Genomic DNA, 7770 nt, shown 5'->3' with positions numbered 1-7770 from the left:
ACAGGCTGCTACCAGCAGTGGGGACACACTAGCAGGTCTTTCAGCAAGGTGGCTGGAGTTTATCGTAGATCCTGTGTTACTTCTTCAGCACCTGGCCCATAACCACAATGTTAATGCCATCTGACTAGTGAGATACAAGCTAATTTGGGTGTGCCATGGTGTAATTGCATGTCTGTACTGCAGTCCAAATTGCCATGCAGAGGTGCCTGAAGCTGCATGCTGCTTCTTGCCCAGGTATAACAGCCTTGCTGCTCTGTTTAGCCTCTTCTTTAGCAGGTATCATGAAATTACAGAGAATATCTGAGACTGGAAGGACCTCCAGAGGTCAACTAGTCCATCTCCCTGTTCAAGGAAGACCTAAGATCATCTTGCTTAGGGATTTGTGCTGTCAAGTACTGAACACTTCCACAGATGGGCCACAGATAGACAATCTGTTTCTGACTGGGACCATTCTCAGGGTAAAATTAGTTTTCCTTATATCTAGTCTGAATTCCCCTGGAAAGAGCAGATGAAACAGACTCTCACAGCATCCTCACCTGGGCCACTTCCACTGGACCATCAGTGCAGCTGCTCAGCCAGGCTCATATCCATTTGTAGCATTCCCTGATGGCCATGATAGAGTGAGGAAACAACTTTCTCAGTGGAACAGGAAGGGTATTCCATCCCAGCAACTGGAGACACCTGGTCATGGTGAGTATGTAGATACAGGTAACAGTAATTGCATTTGGTTTATGATTTGATTTTATATTGCAGTTGCTCTGTTGTGTTTGTGTTGTGATTTCATCACATTATTGTGTCACTGTTAAATGAAAAACATGTAAGAATAAATATCCTCAAATAAGTAAATCTGGCATAAAACATTAAACTCTCCTTGTGGAATATCTCAAAGGACAAAAGAGTACAGACTCCGACATATTTTCATAGGAGGTGCTGATAAATGGACCTGTGGTGGGTTAGACATGGTCAGAGTATGCTGCTTATCACAACAGATAGAAAGGAAGTAGGCTCTGGAGTGATTAATTTTTGCTGAAGAGCTGGTGACATAGCTGGATCTGTATAGGAGGCAAGTCCTTCTGGGAACTTAGGTCAACAGAAAAGAATATAAAGAATTAATAAGAGTTTGATGAAAGCTGTGTTGGAAATTCACTTGCTGTTAGAATGCCATACTACTGTATTCTCAAGTTTGCCATGACTTAAATGATGGTCACACTGTTTATTTATCTGACTTTATATTCCACAAACCATAAAGCAGCTGAGGAAGGCCACAGCTCTTCTTTCTTCTGCAGAGAGACTGGTCAATCTAGATCATTTCACCCTGCTCCTGCTTCCTGATATATTAACTTGCTTCTGATATATTAACAGAGGAAGGAAAGGCATTTAAATTGTCCTAGCTCACCTTTGTATTTAAGAGTAGCAGAAACATTCTTAGAAGGTGTTTTGACAGTTATTTTTGCCTCGGAGAAAAGAACATGCTCTTTATAATTAGCCCCCAAAAGAAGGACTTCACAGTAACTCAAGATGCAATCATGGCCTGAGGTGATAAGGTGTAAACAGGCTGCAAAATCTCAATATCTAATGGTGTTCTGCAAAAGGCAGGCAAGAAGGGATAGAAAATGCAGGTTTCTCTCTGGTTCCCAATAAGAAAGGTCCAGTAACAAATGGCTTAATAAAATAACCAGTTGGATAAGATAGAATAAAAAGAGGAACACAGATACTGAGGGATTCTTATACGCCTTCATCCCTATCTTTCATATTTTCATTTACATGTCCTATGGTAATTGGTCTATGTCTTTCTTGTGGTGTAAGAAACAGGCAGCCTGCTACCTCACATTGCAATGCAAATGAACCTCATCTCATCTCATCTCCATCAAGCCTTATTCAGTGAGAATCCAGCTGTGGCTGGATTGTCAGGCTGACAGAGTAGCAGTAAATGGAACTAAATCTAGCTGGCAACAGGTCACGAGTGATGTCTCCCAGGATTCAGTGCTGGGGCCTCTTCTCTTTAATATCTTCATTCATAATCTGGATGAGTGGATTGAGTGTACCCTCAGTAAATTTGCAGATGAAATCAAACTAGGTGGCTGTCTGGATCTGCTGGAGGGTAGGGAAGCCTTACAGTGGGACCTGGACAGGTTGGACCAAGGTTAATTGTATGAGGCCAAATGCCAGGTCTTGTACCTGGGTCATAACAATTCCATGGTGAGCTGCAGAGCTTGGGAAGTGTCATTAAAGAGATATAAGTTGGAAAGGGACCAGGGGGTATTGGTTGACAGTCAACTTAATATGAGTCAGCAGGGTGTGCAGGTGGCCAAGAAGGCCCATGGCATCCTGGCTTGTATTAGGTACTCAGTGGCCATCAGGAACTGGGAGGTGATCATCCCTCTGTACTCAGCTCCGGTGAGGCCACATCTTGAGTACTGTGTTCAGTTCTGGGCACCTCACTATAGGAGGGACATAGAAGTGCTGGAGTGTGTCCAGAGAAGGGAAACAAAGCCCATGAAGGCCTGGAGCACAAGTCCTGTGAGGAGCAGCTGAGGGAGCTGGGGGTGTTTGGTCTGGAGAAGAGGAGGTGAGAGGAGGCCTTATGGCTCTGTGCAACTACCTCAAGGGAGGTTGGAGGAAGGAGGGAGACAGCCTCTGCTCCTGAGTGAACTGTGATAGGAGCAGAGGGAATGGATGGAAGCTTCACCAGGGGAGGGTTAGGCTGGATGTTAGGAAATATTTTTTCACTGGGGGGGTTGTCAGGCATTGGATATGACCCAGGACAGTGGTGGAGTCACCACCCCTGGAGGAATTTAAAAGGCGTCTGCATCTGGTCCTTAAGGACATGGTTTAGTAGTTGACTGTGGTGTTGGTCAAAGGTTGGACTGCATGGTCTTGGATGTCTCTTCCAACCTAAACATTCTGTGATTATGTGATTATGTGATTCTATGAGTATATCTAACCCTTTTCAGGTTAACCTTCTGGTCCTCAGGTGAACCTTAGTAAAAGCATCAGAGAAAATATCCCATTAATCAGAAAAACAGTATGTTTTACTTTGCAAACTGGATACAGTAATGTGTAACTGTCAAGAAAATGGAGAATCCAAGAAAAAAAATTTTCTGTTCATCAAGCTGACAGAGATAGACAAGGGACACGACCCAAAGCCAAGTAAGTTGGCAGCATCAGTTATCATGGAAGTTTCTGTTTTTCTGTGGTGGAAATAGAGATGCAAGCAAGTCAAGAAAAAATTTAGCCTGGGCAACGAGAGTTGAGAAGATTGAGACCATATGAGCAAAGGGCAGAAACAGAATTTACAGCCTAGGACAAAGAACTCAAGAGAAACTCTAGGAGTCTAGCAATAATATCAGACATGTGGAAGGTGAAAAACACCAAAATACATTAACCAAAGAGAGTTTCAAATAAGCTAGAGCCCAAATACCAAAGTAACTCAGAGTGAATTTTCCATTCCAGAACACATTACTGTGGAGGTACCAGAGTCTTGCGTAACACTCTGGATGCCATTAACTTCCACATATTTCTTTCAGGTATTACAATAATTCTAACTATTCTGTCTTTTGACTGCCTAGTGTGCTACTTAAAAATCAGTGGGAAATACTGAATGAGGATAATAGCATAAAGGTTGCATTGCTTATGAGTAAATGTTCTTTTCAAAATAGTGCATTCATATCAGTTATCCCCACTTGAAATGTGAAAGTCACCTTGCCAGCATGAACAAGGGGAGACAATTTTTCTCATGACTCTTTGAAGGGGCAGACCATAAACTGAAAATTTTGAGTTATTTCAATTTTACTATATCTGAACTGCTGTGATTACCTGTCTGTCCTTTCTGGATCTTCTCAGCATGGGGGAAGGGATGTTATATTTTTGGAGATGGCAGAAGATAAGACAGCTGCCTGATCTTCTTCTCAAGAAGGATCTATTTTCAGCATACACAAGTGGCCCCTACGCTCTAGGGAATGTGAGCACTCCAGTGCCTTTCTGACACTGCATTGATGTGCAGGGTATTCTATATCCAGAGATGGTGTTCAATCAACCACTTCTTTTTGCCTGTGCTGTGTTTTGCTTCTAGTGCAAGTGAAGACTCACCTTGCATAGATAGAAACAGAAAGGGCAGGAAGTCAGTTACTTGGTTTTCCTTCTGCATTTAAACATTGCTGGCTGCCTCTGCATTGTCTAGATGATTCTTGATTAGATATGCCATGTAGATTCACAGACTGAGCTGTGGATATTAGAGTTGGTTCTTTATTTCTGTTCATAATAATCTTTTTTAGAAATACTTCGTACATTTTGTTTTGAATTTGGAGGGATTTAAGTGTTTATTTTGTTGCTTGTTGGAGTTTTGTTTCTTTTGTTCTTTCTACAGTTCAGCTGTGCACCTTTGCATTCCTGTCACTGTTTTATGGAATTTTTTTTTATTACTTTTTTGAGACACAGATATAATCAGCTACACGCATTCAAATAAGGAAAGGTCCTGTCCTATGTAGTATCCTGTATGCGCAGGTTGATCCTGCTCCCTGATAACTCTCCCTTTTTTTCTGTAGTTGTTTACTTGTTTGTACTACACACATAAGTTTTTAAGTGGAGTAATCACCCTGGCTCCCCTGCCAAGCTGCAACTGCACAAACAGTTTTACAGCATAGCACAGTAATGTTCCTGGTTTTATATTCTACTAATGCTTTGGGTGCAGCCAAGCTCCGAATTTTTTTTTTTTTTCTTTTTTGAGTACCACATTTTTTACTTCTTTTTTCTGAAGTTTCTGAGACTTTTGATTATGCCAGGATTGTGAACAGATGAAAACTTTGCAGCTGATCTGCACAAATCACTTTTGTAAAGTGATTAAGTCAACAGTATTACAGGATTATTATAGCCCCAGAACAGCCTACTATGATGGACAGTTAGAACACAAAAGTTCAGAAACAGAGAGATCAAAAGCACAAATGTTTTATAAATAAATCTCCTGTATACTTCAGGTCCCTGCAGGCTGCTTTTCCCTTTTCATAATCATCATGGCTTGGCTTCATGAAGAAAGATTTCAGAAGGGCTCTCCCCATGCTTGCTGCAAGTGCACTGATGGCTGGGAAGGCCAATGCAGGACAGGCAGTGCGGTGGCAGAAGGCACAGCAGAAAGTCTCCTGTGGGGGGACAGCTAAGGCATGGTTCTTTCTGTGCTGTCTTTTCTCCTCGAGACTGATTCTCCATATGTTCTCAAAGGAGGCAGCAGCATTATGGATGGTGTGTCTGTCTCCATCTCTCCCGATCGGAGGTCAGAGAGGACCACTGATGGCAGTCAGTATGGCCAAAGCTGAGGGATTGTTTCAGGGAGTCCTTGTGTCTCCTCTTTGGGGCTCCTCTGTTGCAGCAGCCGGTGGGAAGTTCACCATAGAGCACAATCTTAGGGAGGAGGTGATCCTCCATCCTGGAGTTAACACTCCATCCATCCACTCATCCAGAGTTAACACTCATTTTGTATACTGCGAAAGCTTACAACCTTGGGAGAAGGAATCCCAGAGAAAGAGGAATATAAAAGTATTTGGGAAGTGTGGGCAGCAGGTGGCAGGACCTGCCGAGTAATGATCTCAGTCGGTGCTCAGCCTCACCTGTGCCCAGTTAAGGCTGGCCCAAGTGCGCATGCTCAAAGATCAAGGGCCAATAAAAGGTGGGGCCTGAGACTGGCAAGGGGCTCACTCTGAAGCAGGTCAGTGGCCGTGCTGGTTGGAGGCCAGTCCCCTACTGATCCTGTCCTCACTCAGAGCCTATCATCGCTTCGAAGTTCATCTCCTGCTACAGGGAAGTTTCTTCATCAAGGACCACCTGTGGTCATGCTGTGGAAGGGATAACAGAGGAAGCCGGGAAGCTGCTAAAGAGGAACTTTTAAAGAGGGCTATTCATGGAGAGGTGCAGTTAATAGGATGGCCATCAGTGTGGAGCTGCTGCAAGGGACAGTGAGCAAAGGATACTGACCTCCAAATGGCTCACACATCAACTGTCTCCAGGAAATGCAGCACTAGGTAATAACCAGAGCCTCAAGAGAAGTAGGACACCAGTGAGTAATTGTGCCCTTTCACATATTACTCTGTTTTCCAATCATCTTTCCAATAATGCAGTCTTTAATTAAGTTTGTTTGTTGATACACTAGCAATAGAAAAGGGAACTTTCTTAGGCTTCTTAGGTGGAGCTTCAAGCTGGTGTTTTAATGAAGTCTTAGAGAGCGAAATTCATTTTTTCCACCAGTCAAGTAATGATGATAGGGTTATCCCTGCTCTCATCTCTCCTTGGAGTTGTGGATGAAAAAGAAAGTTTAAGGCATTTTCTAGCAATTCTTATGACCAAGGTATATACTGTTTTGCCCGCCTACCTCCAACAAGCAGGAAGTCAGGAATTACCTTGCTTAAAATAAAAAGTAGTGGAGTTCTTCAGTTAAAGATTGAAAAAATGTAGAAGTTCATGTAATTAGGGGTGAAGTCAGCTGTCCTCTTCTCTGAAATGTTGGCAGGTTTCCCAGCTGGCTCACAAACCAGTTTTTTAGAAGAGATTAGGTACTTCATTGAAGGGCACCAATCATGACAAGGAAAAAGAACAGTTCCAAAAGAACTGTTCCAAAACTAATGCTTCCTCTGTAGCATTCCTACAGTAACTACGCACCCAAGGTTGGCAGAAATTCCGCCCATCTGACAGAATATGTAGAGAAATACAGACAGCTGCAGTCTGCTGAAAACTTAAAAACACTAGACAGGGTCTTCTTTTGGTAGAATATTTGTGAGTATGGCTACAAGATATGTAGAGAGAAATGTAAATTATGGAGGTGGATGTAGGAAAGACATAAGAATGAGGAAAGCACATACCTCAATTTTCTAAATTTCTGTAATAGTTGACTCCCAGTAAAAGTCAGTGACTGATTCAAGCAGTTAATGCTGCTGGAAATATAAGAATGGGTTAAAGGAACTAAAAAAGAGGTCACAAACAAACAAAGGAAAAATACCAGAAGCAGAGGTCTGTGTCCTGTCCTCACACAGGAAAGCCCTGTAACAGACATAGAGAATGCTGTCCCTTCCACACACACACAGCACTTCCAGCTCTGGGAAACAGCTAGGGATCCAGGAGGTCCAACAAAGGCTTGGAACTTGGAACTTTTTCCAAGTGTCACTGGAAAAATACATCAGTATACGGGATTGATGGTCATGTCTTCACATGACCATCATGCTACAGAGGGCCTCATCCACACTGCAACATCCAATGTCTTAGTTCCTCATTCCTCTCCCCTTAGAACTGCCCAGAGGTTTAAAATGACCAACATTTCTCACCATTCTTTGTACCCTTACTATCTGGTTTTGTTGTACATCACCTGGTTTTCTGAATTTACTTGTCAGTCCATAATTCTGTGGACGTTCTAATAAATTAATCAGTCTTATCAATCTGTGGACATGCAGACATACCTGTCTTGAGAGTGTCAAGTCTGGGAAGTCCTTGATAGTGAAAAAGTAGGATCACACAGTGAAGTAACAGGGAATATCTGGCCTTAAAAAAAGGAAACTCACAGATTCCTATCCTTTGTATGTTGGACTAGGGCTATATAAGCACTTTTCCAGTCCTTCCTCCCTCAGAGCCACTATTAAAAAAGAGAGGTCCATGCTACATAACACACCATCAAAGAGTAAATTTCTGCATAAAATGAATCAGAAGTATCATATTCTCATACTTCAATTGATGCTTTACATCTGTGAAAGCAATTCTCCAACAAAGCAGTAAAAATCGCCTCAGGAGGGTTTC

Source organism: Heliangelus exortis, chromosome 20, assembly GCF_036169615.1.
Source record: "Heliangelus exortis chromosome 20, bHelExo1.hap1, whole genome shotgun sequence".
Lineage (NCBI taxonomy): Eukaryota > Metazoa > Chordata > Aves > Apodiformes > Trochilidae > Heliangelus > Heliangelus exortis.
The sequence above is the reverse complement of the archived record's forward strand: the minus strand, read 5'-3'. Positions refer to the sequence as shown.